Source organism: Balearica regulorum, chromosome 11 (genome assembly GCF_011004875.1).
Source record: "Balearica regulorum gibbericeps isolate bBalReg1 chromosome 11, bBalReg1.pri, whole genome shotgun sequence".
Taxonomy (NCBI): domain Eukaryota; kingdom Metazoa; phylum Chordata; class Aves; order Gruiformes; family Gruidae; genus Balearica; species Balearica regulorum.
This window is the reverse complement of record NC_046194.1, coordinates 23,372,693-23,391,757: the sequence shown is the minus strand read 5'-3', so window position 1 is coordinate 23,391,757 and position 19,065 is coordinate 23,372,693. Positions and strand designations below refer to the sequence as shown.

General features: G+C 47.7%; 1 long non-coding RNA gene across 5 annotated transcripts; it reads right to left on the bottom strand.

The window, feature by feature from the left end:
- Positions 1–2,223: 2,223 nt before the first annotated feature.
- On the bottom strand, positions 2,224–18,487 carry LOC142603398 (uncharacterized). 5 transcript variants are annotated; one of them, XR_012837324.1, is made up of 5 exons: positions 18,165–18,487; positions 11,753–11,844; positions 8,212–11,574; positions 7,671–8,097; positions 2,224–3,513 (listed from the first exon to the last, which is right to left on the bottom strand). It is a non-coding gene; the product is annotated as an uncharacterized LOC142603398 (long non-coding RNA). The 5 variants fall into 5 exon arrangements; XR_012837325.1 differs by having other exon boundaries at positions 7,671–8,357; positions 8,753–11,574; XR_012837327.1 differs by having other exon boundaries at positions 7,671–7,819; positions 8,753–11,574.
- Positions 18,488–19,065: the final 578 nt, after the last annotated feature.

Here is a 19,065-nt window from a genome sequence, read left to right as displayed (position 1 = left end):
TCATGCAAATTCTCAAGACAGGCATGTTTTGCCCCAAATCATTGATAGTTTCCGCCGACAGGCAGCAGAGCTGGCTGTAGTTCTTCGACTGCAGGAGAAAAGCGGATCTTGCCCTAAATCTGCTCGGAAGAGGGCCCAGATCCGAGCACGGGGTCGTGGTGCAGTCTACGCTGCATGATGCCCTTGAGGATACAGACTCTTGCCCACTCTGATCTTACCGAAGGCTTGAGCTCGTTGCCTGAGGTTCCCCCTGCTCACTGCATGGGATCCTTTCACTCCAGCCCCATGCTTAGATATGGTGGGGAAGCCCCGAAGCCAACGGAGGGGGCTATGAGCCACTGAAAAGACACGGAAATCCAACCACACCCTGCCCTGAAGCATCTGTGTAAGCTCCTTTTGGGAAGGATTTTGTTAATGCAGGGAGGATTACATCAACAGCTCTCTTCTGCGGCACTACTTTGTTTGGGATGTTGGACAAGCAAATCAATCAGCCTCAATCCAACCCTGAGAGGCAGACAAATGTTTCTTGCCTTTATTGTGAAGACTGGGAAACTGAGGCACATAGGGATTTAAGTGGCTTTATAAGAAAGGGGAAAAAAAAAAAAAAAGAAAAAGAAGATAATCACAGAGCAAGTCAGCCACAGAGAGAGGATTGAATGTAAACCTCCCGGGTGCCAGCCATCAGCTCGAATGACTTTCCTCTGCCGGATGGGGCTCCCCGGTTCTGCCACAGCCGCAGAGCGCTGCTGGACCATGGACTGAGTTATGGGCAGGAGGCAGAGGGCTCCTGGACAAGGACACACGGACGGACAGACAGCACAGCTAAACTCCAGGCGGGAAGGGGAGGGCGGGGGGGAAGAAGACAAGGTTTTGTTAGACAGTGGCTGGACCCTCAGGACTGAGAGCTCATCCATATTTCAAACACCAGTTAGACAAACAAAACAAGAACCAGAGAGGCAAGCAAGGAGCCCGTTTGTCATATCAAAAGGGGTTTCAGTGGTACCTTCCTTGCCCTCCTGTCCCCTTGAAGTTTGTAGCTAGGGGGGGAGAAGGGACAGCTCCCTCTCCAGCCGAATGGCTCTCTGCCACAGCTGGAGACGGCCTGTGTGTAATTAACCTCCAAGCCAATCCCCCAGTGGTGGCTGCCAGGCAGATCAAAGAACTCACACATCTTTGTCTGAAACCGGCAGCCAAGGGGAGCTGGGAGGAAAGCAGAGTAGGGGTGGGAGAGAGAGCGGGAGAGCGCGCGTGTGTGCTCCTAATTGATAAAAAGGGAAGAGCGTCTTCCTCCGAGAGATCTCAAGCCCCATCAAAATGCAGGAGAAGAAGAAGAAGAAGAAGAAGAAGGGGAAAGAAAAAAAAGATTTCCTTTCCCTTACAAGAGCATGCTAAAATCCAACTGCTTTCAACAGAAGAGGTGGTCACTGCTATGGGGGCCAGGTCAGCCCCCAGCCAGGGCTGGAAGGAGAGGGCATCGTTGGTTGTGGTACTGCTACTGCTCGGCGGGCGTGTGAGCCAGGATGCTGGCTTCCAGCTTTGCCCAGGGTGGGGAGGGTGGAGGGGCTATTCGAGGTTTGCCGTGGGGACCCTTTGCAAGGCGAGGATCTGCAGAAGCACTCAAAAAGATGAGGTCAGCCATCCGCCTCATCTTCTCTTGCAGCACCAGTAAAAAGAAGGGTGAAAACCAGCACAGTCTACATCTAACCTTGCGTGTTCTGGCATTGGGCTTGGTCAATTTGTTTACCACCTAACTGCATTTTTTGGAGAGTGGCCCAGACAAATGACTAGGCCACTGAGGAGCTCCTGGCTGGAGCGCAAACTACTGGTCTTGACAGAAGGAATGACCAGATGTGAGAGATGCCAGTGTCAGAAGATGACAGAAGAAAAACTACCTTGTGAGGGATAGCTGGATTTTACAGGTCGTTAAAGGGGATTGACATGAGAAATGCTTGAACTTCACAAATAACTGGGGGACAGTACTGGGGGACCTTCCGGGTCTGACCTAGGACAATAACCCTAACTTCTTGTTCTGACCACAGCACAGGTGTCTGCGTGCTTCTGCAGCCAGGATGACCAGGAGCATCCTGGTGTCACCAGGCATCTTCACAATCAATTCCAACACTGACACTGCAGGCCAGAGGTCTTTCCTACAGCCTCACATGCAAAATACAGCTCACACAGCTTCACCCATCCAAAAATGAGACATCTGAGCCTAAGCACCCCTTTGCAACCACTGGAGAGGGACAGCAGTGCTGCCCAAAGCTGATTTACTCGCCCTGAATTTGAAGTGCGAGACAGATGGAAAAAAAAAACACCTGCCAAAGGAACTGTTCTTTTTTCACCATTTGCAACAAAAACCTGGACTTCCCAGGAATCGGAAGATACATCAGTCTTTTCTGCCCCACAGACCATGGTGTTTCATCGAGTTGCTCCTGACCTGAGTCCAACAGTTTGTGTTTGGTTGAACCACAATTTTAATAAATAGCATATTCGTTGATCCACAGGATTCAGCGAGGCCAGTCTTTTCTTGACAAAATGCCAAAGGCTATGTCCACACCAGCGAGTTAGAGATGTGGAGATGAAAACACAGAAATCTCCATATGGCACCTCCTCAAGTGCAGGGAAGTTCTGTAGGCATGGGCATTCTTGGGTGCTGCATATATTTACCCCAATAACTACTCATACTGTTATTTACACTTCATTATTTTGCTGTATGCAAAGTCTCACTTGGGAATAAAGCAACCTGATTTGGTTAATTTTTAAGTCGTACTTTTAAAAATGCACTAAATAAAAGGGTTGAAGCAGAAATATCAATTATTTACTGCAATGCAAATTGGGGTGAGCACCACCCCTACATCAACCTGCTTCAGGCAAGTGAAAGTCAGTTCATGAAGAAGGAGAGGCCAGATTTACCATTTTGGTTGGCCGTGGTTTCCAGGGCAGGAGTCTCATTGCGGAAGCTTCTCATTTTGCTTTGCTCTGCTTTTAATTCAAGAAGACACAAGTCAAAAGAGAAGCTTGCTGGTGATCAGGCAATGTAGCATTTAGATTGTCAACATGGGCGTAAGTGACTGAGAAGGGAGGAAGCGGGAGTTGTTTGTAGATATTGTGCTCTGGAAATATGCAAAGAACCTTCAAAGGGACTGTGTGACCTGATAAAAGAGCATATTAAAACTGGGCAACGTGTCAGGTTACGTGCACAATGTGTTAATCAGAAGCCTTCCACTCCTGGACTGTCGCAGACAATACTGAAGAAGGGGACACCAACACACTTTAAAACAAAAGCAGCAGTCTGAAGATTGTGCAGCCTTGGATCTGGGAAGTGCCCGGGACGCGCAGCTTCATCCCCCCCCGCCCCGAGCACAAGCTATCCTTGTTGTGTGACAACGGGGGTGTGACAGGGAGCACCCTGGAAATGCCCCACTCACATCGTGGACCGAGATGAAACTCATGGGTGGGACAAGGCACTCGGGATCCAGAGCGGGTGGCATGGTCCAGCCACATTTCCAGCATCTGCAGGACACACAAAGGGAAATAAGACGGATAACAGACGCAATCAGTGGGAACTGCTTTTAGCTGCAAGATTTCTGCAGACCGTGTTTTTGCCTTCAGAAAAATCTTTTTTAACTTACTCAGGTTTGGGTTAAGCTAATATTCCAGTTCCTTCAAGTCCAGAGCAGCTAATGAGGCTGTGCTCTGCTGCTTTTCTTTCTTTTTTTTTTTTTTTTTAAATCCTGTGCTTATCCTGCTGGTATATCAGCCCCTCTTCAGTTATATTGCAATAATATATACTGCAAGGCTTTCCTAACCCTGAGATTCCCCCAGGCAGATTTTGTAGAGTACCCATTTAAAATGATATTAATGAAACAACTTTTACTTAATTAAAGCCAATTATTGACTAACCCATATGCTCAGCAAAGCTTGCTTGCTGACCGGTATAAAATGGTTGGATTTCCCATCTTACCACCCGACTCTGAGCAAGGATTTCAGATATTAGCTAACTTTCTGAAAATCAGTGTGCTGTTAAATGGTAAGCAGCCAGGCTTGTGGGGAACCAGTAGCTCGTGGCTCTTTGGGTGAGCTTTTACTGGGCACTTAATGGAAGTACTGGGGTCAGGTAAGGGCAGGTTTTTGCAGATCCTAGAATTTAGGGATTCTACTTTATGGTAAATTTGCAGAAACTTCATTAAGAAGCTTCCTAATGAACTTCAATAGAGCTGATTTTTGGTCTGAAGACATGTGGAGGACAGGAAGACCAGGAGGCAAGTAGTCTGCAGGTTATTGTAGCTGGTAAGAGGTTGAGGGGTTTTGGTTTGGTTTGGGGGCTTTTTGTTTAATTTTTTATTTCTTTGTATTTTTCAGAAATAATTTTTATGCCCTAAACTAGCAAGTGCCAGGTGTTCCTTCCCATTTGCACCATTTGCATTATTTTAGCTATTAATTTAATCTCATTTCTTCCCATGAACAAGACTCAAACTACCCAAATGTCTCATTTCAGCATTTCTGTTAAAAAAGAGGGTTTCTACTTCTCGGGCTAGGTTCACAAGAAGCCCCTTCCCAACCAGCCTGAGTGTCACCTCCCCTCTCCTAGCCCGAGGGCTCAGCACCCATCCACGCCGCCACGACTCAGGCCCCATCCCTGCGTCTTCCGGCGGGGCTGTCAGGTAAAAGGGGACCCTTGCTCCCACCATTTTGTAACAGCACCCTAAACCCTGTCACGAATCCAGCCCTTTGTTTCTGCAGCTCGTGCCTGCAAAGAGATGAAAGGTGCTCCAAGAAAACAAGTTACTCCGCAAGCGGAGGAACTAATGAAGCCCAATTCCCCACAGGTTTGCCTCTTGTAGTTGGATTCTCTGATGTCTGGAGCAGCGTGAACTCAGACTAGAAGATGCCCCACACCCAGGGCATTCCGAGCGGCTTTCTTCTCCCAGGTGGATTCTCCAGTGTCTCATTAAGGTTGAACACGTGCTGCAGGCTTGCCCTCTCTCAGGCTGTTAGTAGGGTTTTGGTGTTACATCTGATTGCTTCATTTCATTCTATCTTTTTAGACCGCATTTATCAACCACAGCTAAATGTGGTTAAAGCTGGCCAGTGAGTTCAAGTGTCACTGGGTGGAAAGACAAGTGGTAGATGCACACACAAAAATGTGTGATTGCAAACATCCTTTTTTCTTCGGAAAACAGGTTAAAAGTGTTCTATTTATAGGTGCCACAAAATTGCAAATGATACCTATTTGAGGCTGGCCCAAAACCAAATGGACACAAATTTTCAGCTCAGTCCATGAATGTAAGACTTCCTTATCATGAACAAGCTCAAAGCATGCTCCTCTCCCTCCCTCCAGCCCCACCAAGGATTGCAGCTCGAGCAGGATGTAAAGGTAGCAGTACCCAGAGCCCCATCTCAGCACCGGCAAGCGCAAGCGCACGTGCTAGAACACAACCACGGGCTCAGAAGAGCAGAATAGATGAAGATAGCGAAGCAAAGATGTGCACGTGTGAGGGTGTTTGCACAAACCAGCTTGCGTGCACATGGTAGATCAAAGCTGATATTCGTCCACGCCCCTTATGCTGTGGATACTGCAAAGTCAGTGTGGGTCTGGCCAGGATCGCGGTGCTCAGAGACGTTACTCGTTGCAATCTCATGAGAAACTAACGCTGAATCGCAAAGCTGAATGAATCTTCTGGTGAGAAAATAAAAGTGCGCACAGCTTTCAGAGGCAGTCTCAGCTGTACTGGAGGGCTGTCCCTATGGCTGGGGCAGGGTACCGTGGCTGATGTGTACGGTGTGCGCAGATCAGGAGACGGCTCACTGTCACAGGCAGCAATGGTGGGGTGTAGCCCTTCCACCGGGGAGGAAGGAATCAGTATCAAAATCAATAGCTCTTCTTCCGAGGGATGAGAATTATCCAAGCAGGGAGAAGTGGTTCCCTTGCAGCTGGTTGATTTTGGTAATCCATTATTAATGCTTGAGTTACAGGCCTGGCACTCTCGAAGGTCATGTTGGTATAAGAGCACGTCAATTGTTTTGAAACATTTCACCCTGCAGCACCTTTGCCGTGGCCCAGGGACTTAATATGGCAATTCTTCTTATCCTTTGCCTGTGGTTTCTCTCTATGAAGATCTCCAAGAAGCCTTCTTCAATGGACCATGACAAATTCTTGGTATGAGGGCAAATACCAAAATACAACCCATCCCTTTGGGGCTGCATTTCTGTCATCCCTGTCAGAGAGGAGAACCTGCTGGGCAGAATTTTGTCTTTCTTGCCACACTGAGGTGCTGGTCACTGAACAGTCTCAAAGGGAATCGGTCACATTACAGATGGGGAACCTGAATGAGAAAGCTAAGGATGCAATCAAAAGGAAGGACGCTGCATTTGGCTGAGGTCGTGGTTTAGTTCGGGAGTTGTGATGGTGTTTGGATCCAGACTTAACAGTCTTGACATCTAGCATTCATGTGGCTTTGAAGCAGATAGGTGAAACTATCTTACATCCCTTGCTCCCACAAGATTTCCACCGCTTTGAAGGTATATCTCCCAAAAACATCTCAGATTTTCTGAGAATAACTGTATCACAGCATGGAATAGCTCTGAGCCAAAATCCCAAATCCAGATCCAGAAACCTATCTTAACTATTGTCCAGCCCCAAAGAGCCTGAGCTCTAAGAAAGATTATCTGAAGTTTAGTTGAGAAAGAGATGATAGGACCTCTTGACTAATAAATAAATAAATGAAATCAGTCAATAGTCTAAGGAACTCTATTTAGAGTCAAGCCTGAAGCCACAATGGGGTACTAGAGAAGTTCCTTCAGTATGTTTTATGGTAGCAAAAATTTGCTAAGACTTAGGATAGGACAGAAAACATTTGCTTTTGTACCCACCATCACAACAAAATATTCTCCTCCAGTCAGGCACCTTCTTGGCGAGCACAGGGCTGGATATAGTTTAGACTTGACCCAGCTTCACAACAAAGGACGAACTTTCTGAGGTCTCCATCCAACATCATTTGCCAGAATTTTATTAAATTATTAAGTCCTCCCTCTACAAAAGCTGTGGACAAATTCCACCTCCATCAGCGTTACATGCTTTATGCTGAAACCCTTTCCTTCACAAGAGCATTCGCTCCAGGAAGCGATGAGTGGGCTTTGCCTATGGAATCCATATGGGATGGGAAGACAATCTGAAGAGAAACACCAACAAAGCCCCCTTTTTCCACGGAGAAATAGAGAACATAGATGAGAGTGAATTCCAGCAACCCACATGAGCAAGGGTGCCCGTCTCCATCTTACCAGAGGAGCTGGTCACTTTACCAATAGCGATGCTCAGAAATATGCTTTTATCAATAGCTGAATATACTCAAGCCAGCATTTAAATGATTCACATTAGTGTCTCTGTTGCCCCTGTATCATGTCATGAGGTCACCTATTGCACATGTTAATGACCCCTAGGGTAAGAGAGTGGTTTCTGGTGCCTAGCCCACACTCCTCTTTATTCAGTCCCTGTGCATGCCCCAGGTTTTCGCCCTTGTCACTTATTTTATTCTGAATCCAAACACTGCCACACAATGCACTTGACCTTTGCCCTGGAGGGAACACACTTGGGATGAAGGAAGAATTCACTCTTTATTCCTTTCTAATTCTAGTTGTTACTATACCATCACGGACAAATCCCCACTTACACAATAGAAATCAAGTCGTCTGTTCTCCCTAGTTCTGGGACTTTCGACAGGGGTTCCTCCTCCTGCCACAGACGGTCCAGCTTTTGCCCATGTCCGGTTTTCACGTTCTACATCTGTCCCGATTAACCCTCTTCACAACGTGGCAGCAGCTGCAGAAAGGATGAGCGGGACGGGTTTTCTGCCCCTGCCACCCTGGTTGTATATGACAAGAATCTGGCAGAGGCGGGTAGCCAATGTGGCACGTTTCACAGCCCAGCACACAACTCTTTGCTCTTTGGGGGGTTTCCTGGGACTGTTCATCTGCTGTAGATGTGTGTGGCCAGGGTAGGGTGAGCTCTGGGCTGCAAACCAAGCGTGAAGGACATCCAGCTTTCAAAATAAGCAGCCATCTGCACAGGGCATCCATCTAGCCAAACTCTGCAGAGACCTGAGGAGAAATGGCAGGTCTGGACTCTGCCAGCAAGGCCATTGCATCCTATTTCCTCAACAGTACTGACTCCTCCTGCTTTAAATTATACGTTCAACTGAGGACCCACATTACCTGAGGTTTCCTTTCTGGTTGGAAGTTGATTCTGTCTCTCTAAGATACGAACCACCTTTGGAAGGTGCTCCCATTTTTTGGAGTCTTTAGCAGGATCTCCAGAGCATCCTTTGTGCTCTTCTTTGGGTCATGTGCTGAGACGCGGACTGGAGAAAGTCAGTCATTCCACTGAAGCCAGCAGAGCTCCTACAGGATGCTGCTGCCTTGAGAGCGAAGGCAATGGGCTAGATGCTGCTGCTTAATTAATTGGCTTAAACACCTGAAAACTGGGAGTTCCCAACATTTGAAATATAGAGTGAGATGTGGGGGGGAAAGAAAAGATTTACAGAGATTTTCCTCACACCCTCCTTTAGCTTTCATCAGCTTTTAAAAGTGCGCTGAGATCTTTAGGTTTCCTTACCGGTAGGACCCTTCATGTCCTACTCCAGTCCTTCATGGACTGGATTAGACCAGCTTTCCCACAACACACCTTGCTCTCAAATTAGCAGTAATTTGTATGGAGTCTACACACTGATGCCATGACAGACTCATATTTACTCACCGTGTGCATCTGTGAAACGCATGTCGTTGGGACACGAACCTGCTCTCAGAAATTTCAGCTGTACAGATGCAGAAGGCCGAGGTCAGGCTTGGCTCATCTTTCCAAGTCCCAAGTCCTTCAGACACTAGTCTGCTCTAAGTCATTTTTGTATTAGTGATTCCTATGGGTAACGACTTCACGTCTTCTTGTTATCTATTTGTGTTGATTTACTGCCTTGAAGTTGCATAAGTGGACTAAAACCTATCTGTACCAAGAGCATCGTGAATCCTGAGTGCAGAGATGACTCCTAAATCAACGAGCATCTACCTAAATGCATAACAAAAGGCAGAAGATGGAAGAAAAACTGATGTGCAAAAAGCTCAACCCGTGGAGACCGTGGTCAGCTTGGTGAGCCCAGTAACAGCGCAACTGCTGTCACAGCTCCTGAGAAGGTGTCCAAGCAAAGAAGAGTTTGGGGAGGGTTCGTGAGAGGACAAGCAGGGAACTACCACGGGGACGTTTATAGGGAGCTCTTCCAGTCTGCTGGGACTTACCTGTCTTCACACCAGATGGAGGGGTGGGCGGGAATGTCCCAAATATCAGTCTGCACCTTGGGCCATTCCACCTGCACCAAACCAGCTGATGAAGAGCCTCGTGCACTCCCTCACTTCTTGTCTGTCCATCATCTACACGGGACACCTCAAGGGAGACTCAGCTGGAGCCAAAACACTTAACCCCCTGAAAGACCAGTCCCTGTTTTCCCAGAGAACAGCCTTCTTCAGCTACAAGCATTTATTCACCCTTTCTTTTTCTTTTTTTTCTTCCTGTTGTGTTAACAGAGCATCTAATGTGACTAAATAGGACAACCTGCTCTCCCATTCCCATGAAAAATAAATGATGTGCTTTCTCTCGACTACCTCCCCCCGCCTCCTGGCGCTTTTCCCACCAGGCAACTCTTGGACCTGTCCTCATGGAGGGCAGACCTCATGGAGGGGCTCGGGGACCTCCCCCAACCACGCCGCGGCAGTGGGAGCCATTGGCTTGAGCCAGCGAAGCGCGGTGGAGGCAGGAGTTTGGGGGAGTCAGAGGAGGGTGGGAAGGAGGACGAAGGGGGTGTGCGTGTACGTGGGGGTGGAATCTATGTGCAGAAAGCAGCCAAGTGGCAGCTTACCCTGTTAAATATTAATCATCTCTGCTTCTGCAATTTCGGCAATGCGTCTAGGCCCACCACTGCTGAATATTTCATTAACACCACTCACTTCCAACTGCACTTCTCCCATTTTTCTTTCTCCCATAGACCCCTCTCCCATCCCTGCCCCCCAGTCCTTCCCCCACCAGTGCCACCAGTGCCAGCCATGGCCGTGACGTCCATCCCCTAACCCCACATCCTTAACTCCCCAGTGGTGACCACCAGCCCAGCCCTGCTCCGTCCACAGCCCACCGATCGCGGTGTCTGTGCGGGGAGAGAGCGGCGAGGCCGTTCAGGGGAAATGAAGATCATCAACTCCACTGGGAGAAAAATATAAGTGCGCATCAACAAGTCCCGTGCTAAATAATACATGAGGCAGGTCAGGGCAGAAATGCTGACTCTGGACTGGGAGCCTTTTAAACCACGTAGTCTATGTTTCTTCATCAGTGGCTTGCTCCATGTGAGTACTTTGGGAGTGCAATCAAACGTGCTAAGGTGAGCTTTGCTGGGCCTGAGCAATTTTCACCCCAAGCTCCCAATCGCAGCTCCCCCTGCCCTCTTCTAGCCACCGATGGAAAGAGCCCACGCGGTGTGCAGCGCGTTGGGTGGCTGCAGCCAGCCGGGCAGCGGCAGGAACCGGGACTAGAGAAGGACCATGCTGGAGGCACCAGGGTCTGCCAGGGAAACCAAAGCAAGGCAACGTGCTGCTGCTCTAATCCAGACTCGATGGCTCAGCGTGCAAGTTTACCCCTCTATTCTCCCCAGACGTAGGTGCCTCCTATTAACACCAGTTGCGAATCTCTGCCTCTCCCTGCTCCGAGCCCTTCATTCCCATCCATTCTTTCCTTCTGTTCCACTCTTTCTCATTTCTCCATTCCCAAGCCTTACTCTTTTTCCTGTCTATCATTACATTACTTTTAAAACTTAAACCAAATCGGTGATTAGAAAGTTCAGGTTGACCTTTGAACATTGCACTTCTGAACAACTCCCTCCTCCCACTAATTCAGGTTTAAAAGTTCGTATGATCCCAATGTCATTATGAGGAGGTGGGGGAAACAAAACAAGCTTATCTGGGTCCAGACTATCTGTCCCCGTGGCACGCACTGTCACTTTACTCGCCGGTGGAGATTTCTTATGCTGACAGGGAGATGTGCCAGAGGTATGAAGTCACAGCCTCTTGCTCCAAGAGGAGGTGGCCATAGTGGGATAGAATCGTAGAATGGTTTGGCTTGGAAGGGACCTTTGAAGATCATCTAGTCCAACTGCAATGAGCAGGGATGTCTTCAACTAGATCAGGTTGTTCAGAGCCCCGTCCAAGCAAGATACCTCACTGAAACATCTGGATGCAAAGAATTTAAGTCTGAGCTGGTCCTCTCTCCTTCCCTGTCACCCTTTATGATGAGTAGAGAGAAAAAAAAAAATGACTTATAGAATCATAGAATCTTTAAGGTTGGAAAAGACCTCTAAGATCACCAAGACCAACCATCCAACGACTTGCAGCTCGTGACCTGTGCCGTCAGAAGCGAGGCACCTAAGGCAGGTTCTGTGAGACTCATTTCTCTACGCTGTCCTGGGATGTCTGGCTTGGCCTTGGACATCTAATTTTCAGATATCTCATGAGAGGTGAGATAAACCACCCCCAAGATCATTAGCCCTGGTGAAAAGAGGTAAAAAAGGAGCAGACAATTATTATACCTGAGGTAAATAAAAGGCTCTCTGCCTGTCATTGGTTCTATGTGGTTTAAGATCAGCTGGAAGCAAATCTAAGTTAGCCTCCGTGTTACGTGTATTGACGTCATCACTGACGCTATGTGACAGAGTTAGCTACTCACTTGGAGAAAGACACTCAGGCATCATCCGGCGTTAGTTGTTCCTCTTCCAGCTGCAGAAAGTACAAATCCCAGGCAGGTTTTAATGTTGTTATCTGTCAAGAACAAAAAAAAATAAGATTTTGATCAATAGCTGAGGGAACGCCTCAAGCCAGTGGTATGTTTGTTGCAAGAGAGGGTTTTCTATGCAGATCTCACTGGGGGATCGAGATATTCCTTTTGTGTAATATATTAAATAAAATGTGCACTGGAGAAGTCACTTGAAAAATATTGAATGAGATAACTTCATCTGATTAACGTAGCATGCTTTCTTTCCCCCTTTTTATTAAAAATTCACAAGGCTTCCCATCCCTTATCTCAATTATGCAACTTGTTTGTCAGGATTATTTGTTACGCATTTTCATAAACATTTGATGAATTATATGCAAAAATCTCACTAATGTATTAACAAGACTGAGGTTTTAATTACACAACACTCAAGGAAAGCGGGCTTAAGGCTCCTCCCGTGAAGTTAATTGTGCTTCCTTGTGTGTCTGTGCATTGCAACAGGAATTTTCCTCTGGGGAAAATCACGTTATAGTCTGCAGTAGCATCATACCCGCCCAGACTCTCTGCTAGCTCCAGCTGGCTGAGCATCACTGAATCCAATCACCTCAAGAGCTTCACTAGCCTTTGCTAAAAGGCTGCACCTTCAGCTCAAACTTCAGTAGCAAGGAAAGGAGTTTGGAGTTGGTACAATCAGTTTTATATCAGTTCTTATTTGTTATTTGTCACGTGGAGAGAGCGTTTTCAAGGGACTTCCAATACAACAGGAGAAGGGTCGTGCTTGGTCCACCCTCTTGAACTTCTCAGTTTATGAGGACAAGGAAAGTTTCAGACCATTGGCTGTCCTGGTCTGCTACATAGTCAGTGTAGAGATTCAGGCAGAACACCAAAGGTCAGTACCTTCTGCAGGTGGTCAGACTTCAGCCCTAAGTCCTCCCTCTTGACTATCATAGAATCATTAAGGTTAGAAAAGACCTCTAAGGTCATCAAATCCAACCTCACCAGTTTTCAGGTCCCAGCTCTTCGCAACAGGCAAAGAGCATTTGGTTCAAGCCAAAGGGCTGTCAGAGGTTAAGGAATCCCCCATTATTGCTCCCAACTTCAATTAGTCTGGGACAGAGTAGAAAGCCAAGCTCTTGGTAGGTAGTCTTTGGAAGGCTTAACAGACCTTGAGTCAAGGAGTGATCACCATGTCACCTGCTATAATGGACATCCAGTTCTTATTTTTCCTTATAGATGGTAACTTGAGCAAGGAGGAAGAAGGGGAGGATGCTTGGAAGGAAGAGAAGCCACAGAGCAACCCAGGTCTGAGCAGTGACTGGAGGGTTGCCTGACACATGCTCAGAAGAGAGGATTTTCCCCTTAGCTCCCGTTTTAGTCAAACTCTCCTTTCCTTAGCCCAGCCTTAAGATAAACACCTGCACAAACCTCTCCTTGCTTTGTGTCACCTCCTTCCTGTGTTTGGACAGCACTCCTTGCTTTGATGGAGGGCTCTAAAGAGCTCATCATTGCCTACACTGCAGCTGTTCGTTAAACGTTTCATTATCTGTTCAGCGCTCTGCTGGGATCTGGGCTCCTAGAAAACCCCAGCACTGAGGTTTTCCTTCCAAAAATGCCCAAGTCAAAACTGAAACGCTTTTGCAAAATCATTTGATTTTGATTTCCACTCGTTTTAGAATATTTCACTTCCTGAAGATAATTTAGAAATCCCTGAAAGTCCGCTTGGAAATTAAACATTAACTTGGGTCTAATACTTGTGACAGCATTATTCGTTAATATAATTTCTTTATGTTTCTATATGTTGGAGCAGTGCATGTGTCACTACTTGTTAGTACTAATGACATGTCATGACATATTATGATATGATAGGATGGCCAACTACATTATTTATTCTATTTTTAACATTATTTTAAAGCTTCTGGTTTTGTTTTCTGTTCGTTTCATTTTCCAGACTGGAATATTTGCAGTGTTTGAGTTCCTTATTTTAGCCAGGCAACAATTTCAGACATATTTTCTAAAATCAGCTGCTACCCTAATTAGTACTGAGCCCTTATCTCTTTCTCTCTTTCAAAAGTATTAAAACATTGAACTGTTTCATTAGGCCAGTGAACGCTGCTGCCTTTGATTAATAAAGTGAGCGTGTAATACTAATTAGAGTATTACCCATTCATTATTGTGTCATTTGTTTTGTGATACATAACCAATAACGAGTCTTACAGGACTCGTTCTAGACATCACTCATTTCTCCTGCAGGTTTGTCACGGCAGCATTTAATTCAATTACAATATTAAACTGAAGGAGCAAAATTTTAACAGCGTATTAGACAAAACTAAAAAAATAAATTGTTTCACGACTCGTATTCCATGGACAAGGAATTCTCCTTTTTGAGCACAGCAAAACCAAGTTTTGAAATGCCTGAATTTCCCTGTAAAAGGATGTTGGGTTTAACCGTGCTGGCGGTGACACCACCAGTTTTGCTGGCATGGAGACGCCTGCGAAAGTCCCCATCCCTCCGACGGCTGGGACCGCGAGATGGAGAGGGGCAAGATCGGTCCCTGCGCCTCCCGCGCCCCTTCCCGCTCCCCCCGCCACCCGGCTCCGGGGCTCGTTGCTCCCTACCGAGGCCGACAGCTTCCGTACAGGCGTGAGCTGTATTTTTCTTTCTCGCTCCCAAAGTCTATCTGTGGGAGCCAGTGAATACAAATCAAGGCAGCAGCGTTAATATTCTCATTACATTTAAATCTAATGGGCTTTTTTAATATTCAGAATCAAAGGCACTTCACCAGATCTTTTTTTTTAATACTTTTTTTTTGTTTTGTTAATAAAAGGAGCCCTGCATCTCATTCCACTCTTCCTCCTCCTCCTCTTTTTTTATTTTTTTTTATTTTTTTTTTGTTTTAAGCCAGGCTAAACCACCAGGGAAGGGCCGTGCCTATAAACAGATGCCACTCACAGAGGGTCTGGGAAGCCTTCACATCATTAGATGATGGTGAACTTTGAACTTGTGATTTGGAGGCTGTGTTTGCAGGAGAGGAGGAGGAGGCGGCGGCAGCAGGGATGAGGCCGGGGTGGAGGGTGGGGGGAGCTTGACGGGGCCTCTCTGGTGAATTGCTGGTCTACCCAGCACAGGAACGCTCAGGACTTCAAATCGGCTCCAGTCACTTTGAAGCTCCTCTCTCTTAATCTCTCTCTCTCTTTCCCTCCCTCCTTCTCTCTCTCTCCGTCTTTTTCCCCCCTTGCATCTATGAATCATTCATGCCTTTTTTTTTCCCCCTCAGAGGTTCCTTTGGAAAAAAAAAAAAGAAAAAGAAAAAGAAGAAAAAAAAAAGGGAGAAAAAAAAATATACATGCACACTCACACAAAGCCCTGCCCGTGTTTATGTTCTTATTGCTCTGTGTAGCTTATTATCACCAATGTAGAACAAATTACTTACATGATGTTTGCAACGTGCTGCCATCCCTCAGAGCGATGCTCATGATGGGGCTGACTATTTTGTTTTAAATGTTAATGTACAGCGGGGCACCACGTTCAACGTAAATACACGGTGAGCAGTATTTACACGGCGCACGGAAAGGAGCCTGGCCCCAGCACTGGAGCCGCTGAATGCAAAGATGAATTTGCACACGCGTTTGCCAAAGCCAAGGAGCCAGAGACTAGTGCGGACACAGCGAGCACAGCTGGGCGGGAGAGATGCTTTTTGCTTTATGTAGGCACATACGTACCTGTAGGAAGGGTTTGACAGCCTTTGGGGAAGTATGTGAGTTTCAGCGTAAGCACTCGAACGATGCAATACCCAGTCCTGAAAACTAGACGCTTTGACGTTCAGAACACATCTACGCTCCCAAACAAACCCAGGGAGGGGTTGGTCCCATGTTTGTGGTTGCACCCATGTTCATTCTCGGTCTTTGTTGAAGAGAACGGTGCGACCTGCCCTGCCCGTGGGAGCAGTCCCTGCCCTGGGTCACCCCAAATGCTGCTTGGACCTCATCTTGGTCCAAGCCAAACCAGGCCAGTAAGCGTGTTAACACGTGTGCAGTCTGACTTTGGGTACAAACTGGAACAAGTGAGAATCCACCAAGTCTTCACTGGGACAAGCCCATGCCATGGGGATTGGTTCCCTCTGATAGCCAAGAGGAGCCCAGGACCGGCTCTTGCACTGAGCTTGGTGTCGAGCAGAAAGGGAAAGGAGAAAGAGCAAAGGGTGTTTGTAGAGGAGCGTTTGCAGGGAGGGATGGAGACTCCATGGTTCCCACAGGAAGAAGAGGGGTTCATAGATGGGACTGGGGGGACCTTTGAGTAGGCGATCAGTGGTGTTACTACAGCAGTGTGGGGACCCTAAGGCACCAGCGTCAGTTTTCAGAAGGATCCCTTGGGTCTTGGCCACTCCAGCATCTCTTGATCTCATTTGCCACCTCTTGTGGTTGCAACCAATCTGTTTGGAGCAAATGGCACTAATGGTCCCACCACAGCAAGCCTGAGCTTGGGAGTTCACAGAGCTGCAGCAGCAGCAGACCTGCTCAGCACCTGCTGCTCAGCACCCTGAATAATATGAACATATTGGATCTACTGCAAATAGCTTGCTTTCAGAAACCTCATGCCCCTGGCTGATGTCATCAAACTAAATGGAACTGCTCATCCCACCCTACAAGACTTGTTGAACCCCCCCACATGTTGTTCACATCTCTCATGCTCCCCTTCTCCGCTCACTTGCAAGTCTAATCCTGGACTTGCAAAAGACTGCTAATGCAACAGTAACCTGGAGCACACCTCAAGTCCCCAAAGCAAAAGGACACCCCAGAGGGACTACTACTCATCTGGAAATGGGGGAAACTGAGGCACAAAGGGTGGACGTAGGTTGCTTGACACCACCCAGCTGGCTAGTGGAGATGGGAAGAGTCAGCTCTGGAGCCTGGTGTTGTCCTTCACATTGCTGTGAGGGTAGGAACAGGGGCTTCACTGCCTTTGGAAGGGAATTCAATGAGGATACCCAGCTTTCCTTAGCTCCTGGAAGGCCTAAGAAGATTGATGTGGGGTTAATGCCATTGGATGGGGATTTTAAAATGCCGGGGGCTTTGTGCAACACTTGTTTCCCCCCGACACCTGGACTTGGCAGCAATTAGTTTCTGATGCACTTAAGCATCCAACTAACTTCAAGATTTCAGCCTCTGAAGCTCAGGAAGCTTTGTAGATATTTGCTTAATGATGTCTCTGAAGGGGGAAAAGAGCATTTGCTGTCACCATGTGCCTCCCAGTCACTTCTGGGATCCCCAAGGGCTGGTCGGTGCAATCCCATTTCTAGACTGAAGCCCAGTCTAGGTTAAGTGGTTTATCCATCTTGACACAGGGAATCCCTGGATGGGCTGAGACTTGAACCCGCATCCCCTGCTCTGAGCACACCTCTTGGTCATATTTCTAGACCACGTCCTGGGAGACACCAGAAGAGGCCACACAGTTACACATAAAGGAGACTTTCAGTACTCCTGCAAATCTCACCGAAGACTATCGTTTCCGAGTAACACGGTCTGCCCAGCCCAAGCAGGGACTCCTATGTTCCCACTCTCTGTTCAGACCTCAAAAGCAAAAATCTTTCTCCAGCCCAGCAGAGCCAGCACCAGATGCAGAGGTTTTATTAGATGAGATATATGACCTATTTAATATGTAAAAAATAAACAGCTTTGGTATTAATAATAAATATTTAGGGCTCATTCAAGCTGTTCTTGTGTAGCTCTGCAATATACTGTTTACCATTGATTTGGTTTCCCAGGAAAATATTTCTACTGATGCAATGCTTTGTACATTCCCTATATCTTTATTCTGCTTTTTTTTTTTTTTTAAACATATAACCTAATAAGTTTTCTAAGACCTTTAGAGCAATAGGTGTTAACAGGAAAAATGTGAGAGGCTATCCACCTCACCTTCCAGGGGTGTGTGTGTGTAATTCATCTCCCTCTCTCTGGCTGATTTAAACCCTGCATCCCAAGCACAAGATCCGAGCTCACCAGCCAACACAGCCCAGAGAAGCCGATACGAGGATGTAAGGGAGTGATTCACCTGGCAACAGATTTAATCAAGCCAGAGGCAGTGCTTTCCCACACCACAAGCACACCGGCTGGGGAACTCTGTCACGGGATGTGAAGCATTCACGAGCAGAGGACACGCACATTTTGGGGCGGAGACCTGTAACCTCCCAAGCAAACCTGCTGGCATGGGACACCCTAAACTCTCTGTTACTGGAAGCTAGAAAAACATCAGGAGAAGGACTGCCTCTAAACACACACTTTTCTTTTTCTCTCCTCTACATGGCTGCAACCTGTGGCAGGCACAGGGAGACGACCACGGGGATGCACACACTGGGGATGGGCTGCTTACCCTGCCGGGGGACAGGCAAGGAGACCTTAGCTGAGCAGATGTTGGCTGGCCCGTGCTTCTGGACCGGGGAATGGTTCCTGTCCTGTGCAGGTGATGCTTTGAGAAGACACAAGGAGGCTCCTGGGGACACAGGGCAGAGTCATTTTAAGCAAACTCTGAGCGTGCACCAGCTACGGGCATGTCCCCTGTCTCCCCAGGGCTGTCACCAACAACCTGCCTGCTGCCTCCAGCCTGTAATGCAGCATCCAGAGCTTCCCTCCAATGCCTTTCCTCTCCTCCAGCATCCTCTCAGCAGGGTCTGCATTGAGCTGTATGACCCCCTCACGCTGGGGCCAGGAACCCATTTCCCGCCTCTCTCCAAAGCGGAGGTGCCACCTCCCAACCTGCCAGGTGTACAGACACCCTGGGTTGTAGCTGGGACCCCCACGGCAGGGCTCACAGTGGTAGAAGATGCTGCACCTACATCTCACCATATAATTCCCCAACCGAGCTCGACAGATCTCTAGGAGCAACAAGCCCTCCCGCAGCCTGGGGAGCATCACCCGACTGCTTTTCATCACAGTTTCTGAAGAGAACAGCCTTGCTCTCCCCATGCTTGCAGGGGTGGGCAGCTACCCACAGCCATCTGCTCTGACGGCTGGGCACGGTGGAGGAGGGAGGGAGGGATGGACGGACGCCTCCCGCCGAGCCGCTCTGGGCAGGGACGGCTGCGAGTCCCCGGCAGAGCAGAGGGCACCAGCTGCAGAGCCGGCTCCAGCCACAGACGCGATTTAGAGCGGAGCAGGGGGTAGGGAGAACAAAAGTGCTGTTTGTCCTCACCCCAAAAATCAATAGAAAAAGGTTTTCCCCAAGAGCCTTGAAGGAAAAGTATTTGGGTGCTGTGGCTGAATACCAGCGCCTT